This window comes from Leopardus geoffroyi, chromosome C1, assembly GCF_018350155.1.
Source record: "Leopardus geoffroyi isolate Oge1 chromosome C1, O.geoffroyi_Oge1_pat1.0, whole genome shotgun sequence".
NCBI classification, from domain to species: Eukaryota; Metazoa; Chordata; class Mammalia; order Carnivora; family Felidae; genus Leopardus; species Leopardus geoffroyi.
Window position 1 is genome coordinate 128,408,961 of NC_059328.1, and position 19,924 is coordinate 128,428,884.

Consider the following 19,924-nt stretch of genomic DNA (forward strand, 5'->3'; position numbering starts at 1 on the left):
AGTCATGATGGTAAGTTTCTTAATGGCCTGGAGGAGTTGACCAGAATGAGAGCCATTCTCAAAACAACATGATTTTGAAAACAATTGTAAGAAGTGTAATGTTTGATTTGAAGAAGAGATTAATGAGGGGCCCATCATAATTATCCTGAAATATTTAAAGAACTGTTCTGTTCATAGTCATTATTATATTAGTAATCATGTCGACTAATAATATTAGTAATAATAATAATATTGACACCTCCAGGTATTAGTCACATTGCACCCATCTCATGTAATTCCCACAGCAACCCAAAGCATTATGTACTATTGTCATCCCTATTTTGCAGATAGGGAAATAGATCACCATGATGGTTCATGGTAGAGTCAGGACTTCATCTAGTTTCATCTGTTCCTTTCTCTCAACCGCAATACATATTTCTCTTTGTGAGTATGGGCGTAGATATTCTTATGCCACGTTCAGCTCTTGAGAATAGATCTATTACTGATGATAAAATTTTCTGGATGGCAAATTTAGGCTCAGTATAGCTAAATGTCAAGTAAGTAAATTTAAAGTCATCTGTTTTTTCTGTGTTAAAGATTTTGGAATTTATTCTTTAGGCAATAGGCAGCCACAGAAGGATTTCTGGCAGGAGTGTATTAGAATTGGAAAAGGCAGGGAAAATAAGATTATCTTGTGAGAAGATTATTACAATAGTCTAGGCAAAAGATGATGGAGTCTGGACTTTGGACAGATGATAAGGGGCTACAGAATAGGAGGCAGATTCCAGAGATACCTTAGAGGTGGGCAGGAGAGACTGGTGATTGACTGGATGTGGTGTGTGAGGAGAAGGAAGACTCAGAGATGCTTCTTGAGGCAATGGAGTGCTTGGTGACACCATTAACCTAGATGGGTTAGGTAGGTTATAAGAGACTGATTTGGGGTCATGTGGAAAAGTAATCTGTTTTTAGACTTGCTGAGTTTAGAGTGCCTGTGTCACATCAAGGCAGAGATACACCTTAGGCAGTTAGAAATGAATCTAAAGTTCCAAGAAAAGCTCAGAGCTGGAGGCTGAGGTTGAGCCAGTGTGGTGGGAGCTGTGGGAGTGAATGGACACTCCCAGTGAGACCGTGAAGCACAAGAAGCCTGGAGAGCCCAGGACAATTCACAGAGTAGTCATGTCTATTCTGGCCATTTAGCAGGTGTTTGCTGGTAGAGGGGCACTGCAAAGAGAAAATTAGATAATCAAGCTTTAAATCACAAGAGAACATGTTGTTTTTTTGAGATTGTCTGCTAAATAAAGCAATCTGTGTGCAGCTGAAAAATTTCAGTTTTCTCTTACACAAGGCTCCCAACAGGATTGAAACAGGAACAACTGGTTCCGGGGACTATGATTTTGGTATTCTTAAGACCTCTGCTCCCACTCTCTCCCATGCCTCAAGCCCAGTGATCTGGGAATTAGCCACTGTTTTCAAAATTATGTTTGGAAGAATGTCTGTGTTAATGAGATACTAGAAGTGTGATAAAGTTTATTGGGAAGGCATCAGTTCAATGGGGGCCTTTTGTTTTATTTTTTTTTTTTGTATAAGAGACTAAAACCCTTTCTTTTCCTTTTTATCTTTTTAAATACTTTTCTTCAACTACAGGTGGAATGCTAGGAAGGCCATCTCACATGTTTTCTTCTCTTCTATTTCTTGACAAGCTGTGTGACCTTGTACAAGACACTCAGCTATCGGGGGCTCAACTTCTCTTATCTTTTAAATACAGGAATTGGGCTATATTTTCTCCGAGGTATCTTTAAGCTCAAAAGTTTTGTGATTCCATGATTCAAGCCCTGCACATAAATGCCATTTAAATGTCATTGGTTAGATCACCAAAAGGCTAACAATTGTATAATCAGGGATAGATCAAATATCATTGAAATAAAGTTCTTAAAGATTGAAAGAGTTCTTTTTATAGGAATGAAGTAAGAAGCATTTTTTCCCCCATGGGGTCAAAATCTTCATTTTGGTATGAGCTCTAATTAAATTAAATCCTAAGGAATTTAGACTGGAAATAAAGAAGACCTCCTTCCTCCCTGTCTGACTCTAAAGGTTACGAGATAATAAATAGAACATGGTTCTTTTTGGAAATGTACAGTTAGGAAAGGTGAGTAACTATTGTCTTAGCTCAGGCTGATATAACAGAATACCATAGTATAAGTGGCTTCAATGATAGACATCTATTTCTCAGAGTTCTGGGGGCTGGAAGTTTGAGATCCGGGTGTCAGAATGGTCAGGTCCTGGTCAGGACCCTCTTTCTGGCTTGCAGGGCCTACCTGCTTGCTGTATCTTACATGTCAGACAGAAAGAGAGAGATAGGGGGAGAAAGCTCTTTTGTTTCTTCTTATAAAGGTATTAGTCCCATCATGGGGACCCCACCTTCATGACATGATCTAAACCTAATTACCTCCTAAGGGCTCCACCTCCAAATATTATCACATCAATAGTTAGGGCTTCAACATATGAAATTTGGGGGGACAGAAACATTTCATCCATAATAACTATCTTGCTGAGGAAGTTGCAGCTTTAAGTAGGGTAAACCTACCTAGTGGGTCTGCTTTGACAAATAAGGACATGAAGGTCAAACTAGACTGGGTAGGATATTGTTCTCAAACACCTGAAGAAATATCATGTGATAGATAGACCAAATCACGGTTGGCATGGAAGGCAAATTGTCCTCGTGGGAGAAGCATGCTAAGAGGCATTGTGGTAATGGGGTTAAAAGGGATAAACAAGAAGCCAGATCAAGGAATTGGTGATGAGGAGGAGCAGGAGCAAGTCGAGGATCAAGATGTGAGGATATGTTCTGGGAAAGCAGTTCTGTATAAAGGTTGATACACAATGGGGACATTCCTTTCTATGTCCCCAGATACCTGTCCTGACAGTTTTGAGAAGCTAAGTAGAGCTAGACACTAGAAGATAAACTGCCTTTAGTCTCTTGGAATCCTCATTTTAGGGAGAGGACACTACTAAGAAGGGAGGGGTGTCTTTCCTTTCTTGAGGGCTTTAGAAATTGGACTGAAGCTATATAATATTGTGGCGTCAAGATATGCCTGTGTATTGTGGCACCTTCACTTTCTATTTATTTCACTGGGCTTGGAAACATACCCTCAGATCTGTCCTGTCTCCCATCCTGTCACTGTCCCCACTCTCCGCCCCCTATTCTAGGTGAGTCATCTCCTTCCAGAACAGTGACAGCCATCACCAAAATTGAGAACTCATTGTGACAAAAGTGCTGTTTTCACAGTTATCTGGCAATGTAATATAAAAGTTCACCACATCAGGCACATCATCTTAATCACTTGGGTCAAGGGAACCTCTAGATGTGACAAGTAGCTGCCTCCTTAGTTAACTTCTTCCTTCTGATTGGCAAGGAGAACACTGCAAACCACCAATGCATAGATGATCACTTCAGTATTTTATTTTAGATTTGTCTCCATCAGTTCAAATAAGGATTTCAGCCTGAGTCTTTTGTGTTAAAAGGATAAATGAAAAAGAAGCCAATGCTCACTCTTAGGATGAAGGTGAGACATAGAAATGGTATCAGAGTTTTGAAGTGCGCTGATGAATGCATTTCTTTAGTGTATGTCTATTGAACACCTATTCCATATTCCTGGCACTATTCCTCTAGGAACTGAAGGGTACAAGAGTAAACAGGCAGGTGGGGAGTTTGGCTCTAAAAGAGCCTTTATTCCCGTGGAGAAACAAATATGGAAATAGAAAAATATCAAATAATGATGAATACTATGCAAAAAACAAAGTAGGCAAGCATGATTGAGAGTGAGTGGGGGCTGCTTTAATTAGGTGTCCAGAAAAGCCTCCTTCAAGAAATGACATTAATTCTGAGACCTGAATGGGAAGAGAAAGGCATACCATTCAGGTCTGGGAGTGATCATGAAGGCACAACACAGAGTTGGCTCAAAGACCCAAAGGCAGCACTGAAATTGGCATGGTTTAGCAACAGAGTAGAGAGGTAGGGGATGACTTCTCAGGGAAAGATAGAAGCCAGACATTAGGAATTTGGAATTTATTCTAAGAGTATTGGGAAATTATCAGAAGGTTTTAATCAGGGAAAATTTTTTATCAATGTACTGTTTAAGAAGATCACTCTGGCTGCTCTATAGATAATGGATTGTAAGAGGACAAGATCATAAGAAAGCAGGTCAGTTAGTAAGCGGCTACTGTTACCTACTCTGAAAGACCATGATGGCTTAGATCACCATTTTGGTAGTGGAAATGTGGAGACATGGATACAAATAATTAGTTATTCCCATGTGGATAAAGTGACAGAAGGAAGGAATGAAGAGTAATTTTTAGGGTTTCGGGTTGAGTAATTTAACAGATGGTGGTATATATCGAGGCAAAGAAGACTGGGACAGAAGCAGGTTTGGGGGAAAAACCAATTTTCAGTTTGAAGTACATTGGTAATGTCAAAAAAGATGTCAAGCAAGCACTTGGATATGAAGCTGGACTACCAAGGATGCCCAGTGTTGGTGTGGCAGAGAGAGTTATTGTTCACTGTATATGCACACATGTTTTGGTACGGGTCATGTGACTACTCTGGCCATGGATGATGTCACTTTGGGCTGAAGCACTGAAGAGAAATTTCAAGTTCTCTGTGATCTCTCTTTCTGCTGCCACAGTGACCAGCAATGTTCCAGATGGGAGAGCCTTGAATGTGAAGCAGAATGCCTATTCCCTCTACTAATCTGTGTTGGTCACACAAGATGAGAGAGAAATGAACCTTCTTGTGTTAAGGCATTGAGGTTTGGGGGCTCATATGTTACTGTAGCACAACTTAGCCTGTACTGACCAGTACCGGCACATAAATGTATTTATGCACTTTCAGTAAAAAGATACTACTTGACATCATGGGAATGGACATTTTCATGTAAGGAGAAAGTACAAATGGAGAGGAAAAGAGAGCCCAGTCTAAAACTCTAATGTGCTCTAACACACTGGGCTTGAACAAAAGAGGAGATCCAGAGTTGTATGGTGCCTAGGAAGTTAAGAAAAAAAGATGAAGTATAAAAATAGGAGTCCAAACCCATTTGAGCATGAGGACTGATTTCACAGCATGCATAGACATTGCAATGGCAGTTGTGTTTTCCCTACATTGTTGGTTACAGGAGAGAGCCGGTGCTATGATTTCTTGGAATGAAGTCATGAGTAGAGCACAGCACACTGCAAGAGGCTACATTGGTACACTACTTCAAGCCAGTAGGTCACAAGACCTGAGGAATTTTTGTCGTCGTTGTTGTTGGCTCTAAATTTGGGCAGATGCAGAGAGATCCAACCTGGAAAGCTTTTCCTGACTCGCCCCACACTAGGTAATACTAGATGATCCTTCTTGAGGTTTCCACCAGGTCCATAGGAGGTCTCTAAGGCTTTTTAGGTTGCAGTTTAAGGGTATTGTTTTCTCAGGTAATCATCTCTTCCAGGACTCTCCCTAGCACTTACAAAGGTGTCTGTCATAAAGCAGATTTTAAGTGTTTGTTCAATTTATGGACAGTCCTTCCTGGCACCAGGCAGTATCAACTCCCACAAACATGAGGTGATAAGGGTGCTGGTGATAAGGTGGTGAGTGTTTCTTAACCAAGTGTTAACATCAATGACCAAAGGAAGCCTAACCTCCTTGTTCAGATTCTTCACCTACCTAGACCATCAATAAGTACTTACCAAATGCCTGCTGGGTACCAAAAATTATGCACTGAAGGAAAGATAGGAAGTGGCTATCTTACCCTCAAGGCAGTTAACAGTGCATTTGAGAGGATGAGGCTAATGGCTATGTAACCATCAGAGAATAGTAAGAGACAGTGTACAGTTAATTGAAAAACTGAATGGCACAGACAGTGAACATTCTAGGAGTTTGATAAGGGGAAGAAATAGATGGATGTGAAATAAAATTAGATCTAGGAAAATCTCTTAGAGGAGGTGGGACTTTGAGGTGAAGTCAGATCTGCAAGACTGGGAGGGACACATAGAAGTGCTGAATCAAAGCTTCCAACTGTGAAGGAGCAAGTGAGGAGACCCCTGAAACTAGAGAAAGGGTGTTTATTGGGCCATGGCAAGAAATATGGTTGGAAAGATAGGGTGGGGCCAGATTCGGTAGGATTTCAAAAGTCAGTAAACTGGTAATCTATGCCATTTGTTTATTAATGTATTCATTCGCTTGTGAAACAATTATCGAGTCCCTACCATATACTAGCCACTATTATAAGTATGGTGTGTGTGTGGAGGAAGGCATAGTCTCTGACCTCATGAGGTTTACATTGTTGACAGGAGGATAATAAAAGCATTGAAACAAGTATGTGGAAATATTTAAGATTGTGATAAATATTATGAAGCACAGAAAGGCAGATTAAGGAGATAGAGAGGGATGGAACATGCCATTTTCTACAAGGAAGGGTCAGGGAAGGCTTTTCTGAGGAGCTGATATTTATGAAGAGACCGACCAAGTGAGAGGATGAAGGGAATAGTAGATTCCTGGGAATCACAGTGATATGGCAGAGAGTATTTCAGGAAGATAACATATCATATAAAGGTGGAAAGTCAATGAGGAAGCAGCAAGAAAAATGGCATAATTCTGAATCTATGAAGAACATGCTAGAGTTATGAAATTTTCTCTTATATAAAATTTGGTTTCGACATTGTAGTATTGGGGGTTTTTCTGTAACCCAGACAATTGGGAATTATGGCTAAATGACCAAGAAATGAGAAAAACCTCTTTCGTTTGTTCTTCCTGACGTTCCACACTCACAAACACGGTAGCTTGCGATCTGTTGACAATATGGTCATTTTCCAGTGTTTTCTATCCTTCCTAATTACAGAGGGACCTGGTGCCCATTAGATAGACTGGTGTCCCTGAAAAACAGCAGAATAGAAGATATAGGCTCTCATGCCCATCTTGTCAAAGTTAGGCCTGTGAGTATTGCATGGCTTTGTGCCCAGTAGAAGAGGGTTAGGGTTGCCAAATCTTTGGATAATAACAAGCTCCAATCTACATAACACCTGGTCTTTACAAACCAAGTCATTATGAATGTGATCCAAGTTGTCACTCCAGGGGTTTTATTATTTCCAAATTAGTCGGAGTTGTTTCTTATATATATTGAAGTTGCCTGCCCCTGTTCTCTTGTTTAATGTGGATCGAGTGACTGCCTCTCCTGATTCTGCTATGGCTTGGTGATGTTAGAGAACAGTGGGGAAGAAAGGACCATCATACCCTTGATTTATTGGTCAGTAAATATTGTTGGAGGATAAGCAACAAAACGAAGAACTCAGATAATACTGAGTGGAGAGGGGGCATTCTATGACAGAGCTCAGAAGCAGAGCCTCAGAACTGGGCAAATTGACGGCAGAGGGCAAGGGGTGGGGGGTTCCCTGCTGCTCATCCTATCTACAATACAAGTATGTGACAGGAAAACAGACCCATGATCCAGTGACTGAGATGAAGAATTTAGGATTTTGGATCCTGGGGTAAAACCGCATGTCAGACTTGAGGAGATCTGGGAAGGCAGAAGTAGAAATGAAGAGACGAACAAAGCCTTCCCAATATCCATCCACCTGTACGGTTCTCTCCCTTTCTATTAAGTCCCCATCATCTCTTGCCTGCATGACTGTTCCAGTCTTGCTGCTCTATTTGTTGTCTCTGAATGGCATGCTGGGGACCTTTCAAAAGTGTAGATTGATCATTTTGCTCACAGAGTTAAAACCACTCATTGGCTCACAAGAACCACACATTCTGGTCCTTGCCTGCCCTCCTGCCCTGCCTCATGTCATTCTGCCCCAGGCTCACTAATGTCCAACTTCTGTGGACCCTTATGGGTTCTTTGGGTGCCAAGCTCTTCAAGCCACAGGGTCTTTGGTCGTGTTCTCTCCCATTCCCCTTCTTTGCTAATGTCTACTTATATGAGATGCAGTGTATCTGACCACAAGAGACTGCCTGGTCAGATCCTAGCTTTTTCACTTCTCAGCTGTGTGACTTTGAAGAAGTTGCTTATGCTGTCTATGCTTCTCTTGTAAAATGGGGTTGATAATAGTGCCTGCCTCATGGGCTAGTTATGAGGTTTAAATGATGCATGTAAAGGACTTAGCCCAGTGTCCAATAGGTAGAGAAAATTCACTAAATATTACCTCTGATTATCTTTTGGGTCTCAGCCTAAACATCATTTCCTTTGAGAGAACTCACCTGAGCCTTTTCCTTCTCTTCTATTCCCCTCTACTGCATTTCTTTTTTCACGAAACTCTTTTCCCTCATTTTATATGCTTCTAATATAAAATAATATATGCTTGTGTGTCTGTATATTGTGTTATGCCCCATTATATTATAAACTCCATGAGGGCAAAGACTCAGCCCCCTATATCACCAAAAAACAAATGTTATACAAGTTCTAGGAACACAACAGACAGCCAACAAATATCTTGCTAAATGAATGACTGAAGCTGATGGTTCAGGAGTAAGTTTGTGAATGCTGAGTGTCTGCTGGGAAAGCATTGGTGCCTCACAGGGACTGCACTGGGCCAGAAGCCAAAGGAGTTCCACTACACTACTTTTCAATACATTATCTTTACATTGTATTTTAAGATGTTGACACATCAAAATCAAATTACTGGACCAAGCTCAAAACTTACACTTGTATGCCAGGATGAAATGTTCTTTTTTGGCTGAAAAAATGTTCATATTTGCCATGGAATCTCATCCAACCTGGAATTGGCCTGAATGAATTGTGTAAATTATGACAACCATGGTGCTCCCCCTCCCCCGACTCCTGTTTTGCCTACCAAAGTGACTGAACATTTGACTCAATTCATTGCTTCAGTGGTGGGGCTAGTGTAGACCTGGGAAATGACTTCTGGACGGCAAGCCCAAAATGTTGGCCCAGGCTTGCATTTCTTACTCCTATTTTACGTTGGGCTTTTTTATCTACATGCTTTCTTTATCTCTTATTTGTGTAATGCCAATACCTGTCTATTTATTTACACAGCACTTTCCCATCTAGCTTGTTAGACTGTATGGAGAATATCATGTTCAGAAAGAACAATGACAAATACACATAACAACAAAAATGAAAATTTAAACTCCATCAGTATTTGGATAGTACAGGGTTACGTTCCTCTGTGGGTCTCTCTTGGGTCTCACTAGTGACTAGATCCCAAGAGACTTTCTCCTCCCACCTCCTCTCCCCTTCCATTGTTCTCTTGTTTTGTTCCCTACTCACTGGAAGCCTGGAGGTGATTGGGGCTTTTGGCATCTCTGTGTGTGGGGTTATGAGATTTTGTAATCTCCAGCTTATTTTCCACATTGAAACACTGATCTATTCCTTACATATAATAATGTCACATATCTTTCATGGCCACCTCTTTCAAATCCTTTCTTATTTTGTAAAACTCCCCCTTACCCCCATCAGCCTTTGCTGACAATGTCTCTTTCCCTGCCTGTGTTATCTTTTTAATGTCTATCACCTGATCTAGATTTTGAGGGCAGTGCTTTTATCAAGGACCAAAGCTGATTATCTTGGCAAGAAACTCATATTATTAGTAAAATATGTGTTTAGAACATAAACTGGGAGTCTGAGGTAGAAATGTCTGCCTTATCCTTTTAATGGATTTTTATGCAACTGAACAGTGTCAGAGAATGTTCAGGCACCTTATACTATTTGACTACACTGAAAAACCTGTTGTCAGCATAGCGCCTTAATGAAAAGTGGCTATTTTGTAGTTTAAGGAGTCAGTAAGCTTAGCAAAATCTAGCAATACTTAAAGCTCATAGTTCTTTGTATGTTTAGAAATACCTTAGATTTCATCCTTATGAATTACATATTTTTGATTTTAAGGAGTCCAGTGTCTACCAACATAATTGCCTTGTAGCTATTATCTCTTGTATCCTCAATTCCAAAAACAGGGGACCAAATACAAACAACAATGGCAGAGGAGGAAAGTGACATCTTAAGAATCAAAATATTCTTATGAGTACCCTAAGTGATCACTGACAGAGCTGGGGGTAAGTGAGAATGGGCTAAAGTTAAATTAGAATGCAGGTTGTCATCAAATTGCCAGCCTAAAGAAAAATATACATATCACTACTTCTGAAGAGGGAGGGAGATACATAAGTATAAAGATATCCATAAATGACATACTCAGAAGTCATCCTTGACGGCCTCTTTCCAGAAGGATTGCAAACATAGATCTTTCCACCATATGGCTGTGCCTGCATGGGATGTGGTCTGAAAACACTTTGTCGATTCTGGGAAGACTGAAATCCGGGAAGACTGGATGTAACAGTTCAGGAAAACAGAAGTGTTTTTCTTTGGCTGTTGTTTCTGAAGTTACTTAAATGAGACTCATTGGCTATTGATCTGTATATATTGAGATTACAATAAAACATAATGGACCAGTTTCTCTTTCTCCAGGCTCACAGAATTGGGCATTATATTTCTTGGGAGTAACAAATCACAGTCTTGGATTTGGGAAAGTATTGTAGGATATGAACGGCAGCTGATTTATTTTTAAGACAGTGATGTCAGAAAGAAAAGCATAACCCAGAGTGTGACGGCAGTGCTCACTGAGAGAATAAGGATTGCTGTTTAAAATATTCAGTAAGGTGGGTTCCCTTTTCCACTTTCAGAGTGGATCTGATCCATTCAGGCAAGATGTATCAGAACCCTCCCCGTTATATTTATAACATTCAACTTTCTCTTTTCTGTGGCACTTACATTCTTTAATTTTTTTTTCCTGTGACAGCCCTAGCTGCTCTATTTATCTCTTTAATCTAATTTGCGCTATGACACCAAGCTTTAATTTTCTCATGATTATTTTGCTTCTTTTTAAGCACCGTGGTGTGCCAAGCATTGGATAAAATCGAAAAGATACAATCCCTGCTGTCGCTGGGCTCGCTCATTTAAAGAGGCATGACAGGCAAAATATCCTGTAATTGGCAATAGGTAGTCCTCATACTTATCCCCCTTTCTCCCTTTGAAGAAACTTCTTCATCTCTTTGAACAAGCCTAAGAAGTTCCGTAGATCAAAGGTGTCAAAAAACCAGGGGGGTGTGGAACAAGTGTCAGAGAGCAAACAAATGGCTCTCAGAGTCTCTGCGCCTAACCTGCCCACGTGCTCTCTGCACTCCTGCCTCACCTGGGCGGACTCCACTCTCTCACCTCCTCCGCTGCCTTGGGCACCCGCCACCCAGGAGCCAAAGGCTCTTTCCCTCCCTCCTTGGCACCCGCCTTCCCACCTTCCAAACTCCAGGAGTTAAAAACCCCTCTTAAAAAGAGGCTGGAGCTAGCGGTTTTCCCAGACTGGTCTGCATGAACTGACAGCCTCTGAGAGCCCGTCAACAAGGGGACAGCTAGGCAGGTGCGGACCCAGGTTTTGGCGTTCCTCCTGAGTCACCCCCAATTCTTTCCTCTCTCTTTTCTTCCCACTGGGATCTTTCTTTGTCTTTTTGCCTGTGACACTGAAGCCCTTTCTTGCCCAGGGACTGCGGAGGAACGCCCGTCCATCGTGGCCCTGGCGGCACGGCTCTACGTGTGTGTGGTTTGTGGTGTGTGTGTGTGTGTGTGAGTGTTCCCACGCAGCTGGGTGTTGGGTGGGGGCGGTTATAAATGATGAGTAAATCACCCCCACTCTCTCTTTCTCCCCCCCCCCCCCCATTACTTTGTGGATTCTCTAGGCGCAAAGCCCTTGCCCCAGTCCGTGGCGGTCAGCAGCTTGGGTATCCCAGGCTCAGGCCATTGGGGGAGTCCCCTTCACCCGGCTTGCTCCTGCACCCCGAAGCTTCAAAGTTGCGGGAAACAGTCGTGGGGAGTGCGGGAGCCGAGGTTGGCGCCTGCGGCTCTCGCCCGGGGCAGCTGGCTGAGCCGAGGGTCGTGCGGGTGCCAGCTAGGTGAAGGAGGGGGGTTGAGGGGTTGGGGGTGGTGGTGGGAGGAGGAGGCGGGAGGGGGCGAATGGAGGGGAGGGGGGAGCGGCCGCTGGGGGAGGCGAGGCGAGGCGAGGCGAGGCACAAGGTGGCTCCCCGCGGCCTCGCGCCCCGCGGCTCCCAGGGACGCACCAGACAGCCAATGGCTGCGCAGAGGTGTACAGCAGATGGCGTCCGACTGCGCCGTTCCTTCCTCCTCCTCCTCCTCCTCGTCGTCCTCCTCCTCTTCCTTCAGTGCTGAGGTTGCCAGACGCTGGAATGGGTGGTCTCCCGACACACACCACCATCTTTCTTGCGCTCGGGAAGCTCGGGGCTTGGCGGCTCCCAGAGGCTGCGGCGGTGGCTCGGGCAAGGCGGGTGAGTGCGGCCGCGCTGCGCCCCGAGCGGGGAATGCCCAGCCCCTGGCCGGCGGCGCGGTAGAGAGGGGGCAGCAGCCAGGGTGGCGGGGTGGTGGTGGTGCTCGGGTGGTGGTGCTCCGTGGGCAGACTTTGCTCTTTGCTCTCCGGGCAGCTTCTCTCACCCTCTCTCCCTGCCAGACGCGGGAACTTGCAAGCGGAGCTTCCCCGAAGCCTCTGGCTTGGGGCTGCGGGAAGGGTGCAGGGTGCGGAGAGCCCGGGGCTGGGCGGGTGGAGATACCCCACGCAGGGACTTGGGCACAGACCTGAGACAACGGGACGGAGCCATGGAATTGGGGTGGCAGGAGCCGTGTTCCCCGACTTCCAGCATGCTTTGGGGGGTTGCTGATGAAGGGACCCAAAGGTTCCCCCATCCTGCCCGGGAGCCTCAGAGCCCAGGATTGGAGGGCGGGGAGTTCTGCGGGCTTTGCAAACAGGTTGACTGAGGGTTCCCTTTCGGTAGTGCAGACTGTGAAATCTGCGCGTGGGCGTTCAGTGCCCCTGGAGGATAGCTGAGCAAGTCGAGAAGTTTTGCAGTTTCCTCTGATTTATCAGTGGAGTGTCAGTAGGCTACAGCAACAGTTTACATTTTCATTGTCCCTGTTTGGGGCGAGGGGCGAGCTAGGGAGGATAGGACTACTGGGTCTACCGAGACATCTAGCAGTTTATCAAGAGACAACTGGGAACCGAGGGTGAGAGTGAGGGGCAAGGAGGAGGACGCACGTAATTTCTACAGCATCACTCCATATGTTCCTGTCACCTTTCCTTTCTAGCACCCCCTGTATTATTAAAGTTATTTGAATATGCAAATGAACCTCCCCTTTTTCAAGTCTGCATAGTTTGAGTCTAGAAGTTGGAAAGCTTGGAGTGTGTGTGTTTGGGGAAGGGAGGGAGCTTTAAGTTCTCTCAATCTCCTTTATTTAAATATAAGAGGAAGAAACACTTTATTTCAGGAGAAGGGTGTGTGACCTACTGGTACTTTTTCTTCAAAATATTGGGAACATCTCTTAAGAGCTGTTACAATTCTATTTGATTCAGTGTGGTCAAAGGGGAGTTTGACTTAAGATTCTAATACTTGGGCATGTTCTGTGGAAGAGGCCAGCATTATTTGGTGCTCTATTCATTGCCAGGGTGGGCTGCTGTAAGTGCATTTGTACTCTGGTAAATGACAACCTAGCTGGAGAAGCCTTCTTGGTGTTTTCCAGGAGTGCACCTGTGGGTGTCTATTATCATGGAAATGGTAGGGTGCATGTCAGCTAGGCTGTAGTGTGTGTGTGTGTGTGTGTGTGTGTGTGTGTGTGTAGTCATGTGCACGTGCATCTGGAGTTTCCTTTTGACAGGCAGTCGTGGGATGTCAAGATGATACATTTATCTTCCAGGCAGTGTCAGGACAGTCTGGGTTTGTTGGGTAACTTGGAGGCAGTGATCTCCAGGGAAGCCTTTTTTTGTGCTCTGGACCATACTACAGCCATTGCTGAAGGCTTCCTGAAATCCACTTGGGACGTTACTAACCAAATCAAGCAATCCTATCTACTAGTGACTGAAGGGCTCATGTATTTGTGGGTTGAATGCTATATAAAGTCACTGTCTTGAGGCTTCACTTTGAAGCACTGCTGTTTTTAAACCTCAATGCCATTAATACCAGGAGTCTTCTTTTAAAACTTAATGTGGCCAGTTTTCTGCTTTCTGTGGGTAGGTGAACCAACCGGGCAGCTTCCCTGGAATTGGCTTCTTAGGTTTGGGCTCTGTGTGTGTGTGTGTGTGTGTGTGTTTCCACCTAACTGCTGGGAGCTGAGGACTGGAAACTCTTCCTTGTGCAAATTAAAGTAAACAAGAATTATGCAGAGAATTCCCCTGAGGTGTGACAACACACACAGATACAATTGCTCACCTAGAGAGTGTGGGATGGTCTTGCACGTTAGCACCGATCAGTTCTAGCATCGGTGAACATTCAGTCCATTCAGAGTTCTGAAGATTTGAGACGAATTCATGATGAGTGCTTGGAGATGTACGGTGGGGGAAAGGATTGCCTACTGCCAGTGGAGTCTGATAGTCCAGTTTGAGGGTTCATAACAAGTTGGCTTACTTTATATCTACCTTAATATTTAAATCAACACTTGAGAAATGATCTTTACAATGTCTCTTATTCCTCTGTGGGTGACCCTCCCCATTGTTTTAATCAAAGCTGTTGCTTGTTAAAGAATTTGAAGTGCTATGAAAGGAAGAGTGTGAGGCGGGTAGACAGAATTACTGATCATAAGAACAGTATGAACACAGACTCCACTCTTTCCAGTATTGACATTAATCGGCAAGGGGCACCTTGCCCCTTTACCGAAAGGTAAAGGCACCTTTCTGGTCTCTGCTGAGTGTACCTTTCGAGAGAATGAAAGTAAAGAATTAAAGAAAGATGGTACTGCTGTAATGTACTTCATTCAAAAGCCTATGAAGAACATTTTCTACTTTGCTGCAGCTCGTTTCAGAAGCAATGACTCTTTTATTAATATCTGTGAAAGAAAAGTTTGTCCTTAAATAAAAGTCTGACAAAGCATAATGAAAAGGAGCTAAGTTAGTGGAAGAGGAGTGTCCAAACAAGAAGAATTCCAAAGCATATCAGCTCATTTTAATTACACTTCACAGACCGAAGGCAAAGTCATATGATTTGTTCAAAGTAAAAAAATCTTGCCCCAACTGCAGTTTCACTATTCTGCACACCTTTGTAAAGATTAGGCATGAACGTAATAACATTGCTTCAGAAGTTTGAATAGAACCATGAAGAATAGTTGACTGGTCCTATTGAATTAAGAGTCAGAATGACAAATGGTACCATATATTAAGTACATGATCAAGACAAACAGATTAAAGGATTCTGAGAGGTGACGGCTATACCACTTGGTGGAGAACAGAACAGCACCATTAACAACACAGGCTCAGAGATTCTCTACAGAGGAAGCGTAAAGGCCAGGTCTTTGGCTAAATAGAAGGTATTCTGTTATTGAAACTACTAGCATGAGCTATTTAGATATGCTTTTGGATTGTTGAATGTGAACTACACATGAATACCTCATATTTTTAAAAGAAGACACTTTTCCAGGATATAACTATAAAAGAATAAATTGCATTCACTTTGAGCACCAGGCAGCTTCCTAAATATAATATAGGTCCTTAATTTGGAGCTGTTAACAAGATTAATATCTAAGTGATAATTAGCATGTTAAACCTGTGAAAGTAGAATGATTTTTAAACTCTGCTTTTAATTCTAGAAATTTTGGAGATTGTGAGTTTGAGTGTGACCAGTGTTTTAGCAGATGTTAAGTCTGTGGCAGTCTTGCTCCATTGATAAACATTTTATTCAACCTTTAAAATTTCTGCACTAATTGGGGTTCTTTTGTTGATGTTTTACTCATGTTTTCATGGGTGGTTATTTACAATAACTAGCAGTAGCTATTGATGAAAGCAAGTGAAAGAGGATTAGGTACAGTTCCCTGTTGGCTTGTATGAAGCTCTTGACTGAGGAGATAGAATATTAGTGAAATCCAGTCTGGGCTTCTGAAAACAGCCTTGGAGATGCCGTGGAATAGAGTCTCAGCACTGGTAAGAATGTACAGTTATTGCAAGGTAGAAAGTTCAGTTCAAGTCTTGGTTTGTAATCTGAACAGTTAAGTCACACAGCATATATAAGAACTACTATACTTTAGGAGTATGTATATGCTGTGGTGACAAATAAAAGCCAGTAACATTTCAAGGCATCACTATTCATACTATCTTTTGGTCATTAGGTAGGTTTGCAGTTAGTGGATTCTGAAAGTACAAGTCTTTGCTGTGATGTGGGGACCTGTAGAATTTTTTGTAGTTAAAAAAAAAAAAGAAAATTTCCCATATCAGGCAAGTTTGGTTATTGGCCTACATGTAAGGATCTGTAAAAATGTGGAACTGTTTCCTAGGAAGAACAAAAGGCTATAATTGTTTTTGTTTTTTTTTTAATTTTTTTTTCAACGTTTATTTATTTTTGGGACAGAGAGAGATAGAGCATGAACAGGGGAGGGTCAGAGAGAGAGGGAGACACAGAATCGGAAACAGGCTCCAGGTTCTGAGCCATCAGCCCAGAGCCTGACGTGGGGCTCGAACTCACGGACCGCGAGATCGTGACCTGGCTGAAGTCGGACGCTTAACCGACTGCGCCACCCAGGCGCCCCAAAAGGCTATAATTGTTGAACGTAGGTATTTTGCAGCCAGGGACATGATGCTTGCTTTTGATTTTTCCTCTCTAGACATATTTTAATTATGAACCTCTTAAAATTAAATATGCTGCGGCTAAAAACAGAATCCTAAGTAACTTAGTGCACAAACAATTCTTCAATGCCTTGACTGGAGAGAAACTCTTTGCTGTTTTCCACTTGCCTGCATGAGGGTTGGCTGTGGATTTGTACCCTAGTGTCATGTTAGCAAACAGCTCATTACTTCTGGAAGAATCATAATGTTGAGAAAAGCTTTCAGCCTCATAGCAGTTAGACACCATTGCCTTGTTCTTAGATTCTAGTTTTGTAGTAATGCATATTTTAAATTTTTTTCAGGCGGGTATTTAAAGAAAACAACATACCAAGTAGCGTATATAAATGAAAGATTTTAAGTATAATAAGACTAAGGCTTGCATTAATCTCTCCTTGAAGAGCTTCCTTCTGGGCTCTCCTCTATTGATTTCTGCCCTTTATGCTTACGTTAGACATATTCAGGGTGATTTGGCCAGTGTGCTCTGATATAGCCTTACTGGTTGTAAAAATGTTGTAATGCATCTGTACCACTTGATACATGGGTACTGTTCTAAGCTCCCTGAAGATCCTGCCACTACCTCAATCCTACAGGCCACTCCCCTGACACCTCTCAGATCATCTCTTGTTACAACCACAAAGAGAGTCACCATTTGGTTTGTGTGACAGGGAGGCAGTGGGTCCAGCTTCAGGCTATTGCCAGAGCTTATTCTGATCAGTTGGTGCTTGAGCCCTAGCACTTGGCATATATTTTTATCTTCCTTTGCTATTTTTACTTATAACATGAATAAACGTAACCATTGGCACTATCAAGTAGCTGAAGTTGGAATCTGTTTAAATTTACATTAAAAAATTTTTTATATCTAACATTTATTTAAAAACACTTAAATATTATTATATGCATATATTTACACTGGCAAAGAGCTCAAAGGTACCTAGATCCCATGGCGTTATCAGGTCATAGAAAGCCATTGTAACTTCACTTTAATTTGTTTTCCCCCAAAACATAAACCAGGCATACAAAGTCATATCGTAGGTAAGGGGGAAGAGCCAGATGTATAACCCAGGTTGTCCACTACAACCTTCTACCACACAACTGTCTCAGACTACTTAATTAAAATGTATGTATGTGGGAGTAGTTGAACAAGGCTTTTTTTTTTTCTTTTGGAGAAAAAGTAATTATTTTTTTCCATCTCCATTTCTAGTCCTCAGAATTAACTCAATTTATTTCGTATTGACTTCCATTCATTTTTGTGATGAAGAATTGTTAATAAGGCTTCATCTCACCTGAACTGACCCATTCTGTGAACTGGAACATCTTCTGGCCAGTTACGGAGAGGAGTGGGATGTTCTTGACTTTGCAGACTACTAAAGAAAAAATTTTTGGTACTTCCTTCTGGATCTCTTCTAGATAAAAATAAAAACAAGCACTGCTAGGTGGGCCCTGAAAAACACAACTCAAGTTATGCTTCCTTCTTAAACAGAAAAAATAGTGTTCCAGGTAGCACATCAAATATACTCAGGCCAGCTATTAACTCCTTACCACCCACCTCTCTCTAAAAGGCCTGCCCCCTTTAAGTCATGCACAAGACCCACACTTGCTTAAAAAGGCCCCAAATGCTGCTATCTCCACCCCCAACCTCCAGTTATCCAAATTCTACCTATTAGTCAAGACCTGGTTTTAATTATACTTCCGCGGAGCTTTCTCTGATTATGCCAATTCACAAAGCCCTCCCTCTGTCCGAGCAACTCAGGTGGTAAATTCTAATTTTAATGTTTGATTGAATCAGCTTTCTTATTAGCATCTACTTGTGGAGGTCTGATAGTAAAGGATTTGAATGAGAAAGAACACCACTCTCTATTGCTCTCTGTTGAGAGTTCTGGAAACTGTTGGGAGGGGAGAATGTGATTGAAAGTAGGGGCCTGGGTGGTAACAGCCCTTTGAGCATCCCTAAGGCAAGGCTTACCAACATACTTGTAGGCAAGAAAAGTGATTGCTAATTATGATTTACAATATACTGTATACCAGGCTAGGTGCATGAGGATCAGTACGTCTAATCTTCGCGATAATGTTGCAAAGTCGGTTCTATTATTTGGTGTCATTTTTTCATACTGGGTAATGGAGGCTGAGGGATCTTTGGCACCTGGTGTAAGGTCAGTGCAGCTGGTGGAGTCCTAACCCAAGACTTGCATCCTAGTCTGTTGGACTGAATGGCCTATTCTGCTCCTCATACACCAGATTGCCCTAGAGCCTGAAGTTCGGGTCAACAAATTTAGTCTAAACCTTGGCTGGTATTTCTTCCAGGTAAGAGAGCACACACAAACTCACTGCCAGAGTCGCCACACACAACAGAGGTGACTGACAGGTTGAGGATTGGTGAATCACTTCTACCTGGAGGCAGAAGTGTCACTTGGAAATATTGGAAAAGGCTGTGCTTTGATTTGACACAGACCTTATGCATGAAGACAGTAATGTCTTAGAACTGTAGAGAGCTTGAGACATTCAAATCCAAAAGTGCAGGCTTCCTGAAGAACCACTGGAAGATTCAGAAAATCCAGGCATACTTAGGAAATCCACATCACGTTCCTTTTCATTAATGGCTTATCATGAAGACAGAATTGTTCTGCCAAATATGCAAAAGATTAGCACTGAGAGTAGCAAAGGGGAAAACCAGTCTTCACATAGGAGTATGGGTAGACTGGCAGTGGTCACTCCTGGGATCGGGCTGAGCAGTCTGGTCAGGTGAGTGCCCTTGTCAGTTCTCTTTGCTTCATGTCATCCTAATAGGAAAATATCGTTAGTTGCATGGGGCAACCTTGCTAAGAACAGAAATTGATGGTCCTTTGGTTGGGCATGTAGGGACAAAGCACATTTCTAAAGATCTGTTCCTTAAAAGCACGTTGCTGGGTCAGCATGAGGTCTCTTGACATGAACTTCCATGGGAATATATAATATCCTCATTTCCAATAGCAAAGTCCCTTAACAATTTTTATAGAAATGTAGTGTTGGAATATGACCAGTTTCTCTCTTTGCTTCTGGCTTAATCATATATAAAGAAGCTCAAAAGATTCAAAGTTGTAAAGAGAGATTTTTATTTATTCCAGGATTGAACTTTTTCACATTCAGAGATGTCTAGAAATGCCATACACTGTCTCAAGGAAATGTGAGTTCCCCATCTTTGAGGGTATTCAAACTGAGGATAAGCAATGACATGCCAGGGTACTCTGCAGAGAGGATGTGTGCATTGGATATTAATAGCAGATTTATTGAGCACATACTATATGCTAGATAGTATTCTACATATATTAATTCATGAAATCGCCTAAAA

General features: G+C 42.5%; 1 protein-coding gene across 2 annotated transcripts in view; it reads left to right on the forward strand.

Moving 5' to 3' along the window:
* The window catches only part of THSD7B (thrombospondin type 1 domain containing 7B), a 1,583,569-nt gene that overhangs the window by 712,945 nt on the left and 850,700 nt on the right, over nt 1–19,924 (forward strand). The window contains exon 1 of one of the 2 annotated variants that reach the window (XM_045479668.1): nt 12,019–12,292. The exons of the other annotated variant lie outside the window; for it this stretch is intronic. The gene's annotated coding sequence lies outside the window, so the exon portion shown is untranslated. Of the gene's footprint in view, nt 1–12,018; nt 12,293–19,924 lie in introns of those variants that run through there. 2 annotated transcript variants of the gene reach the window in all.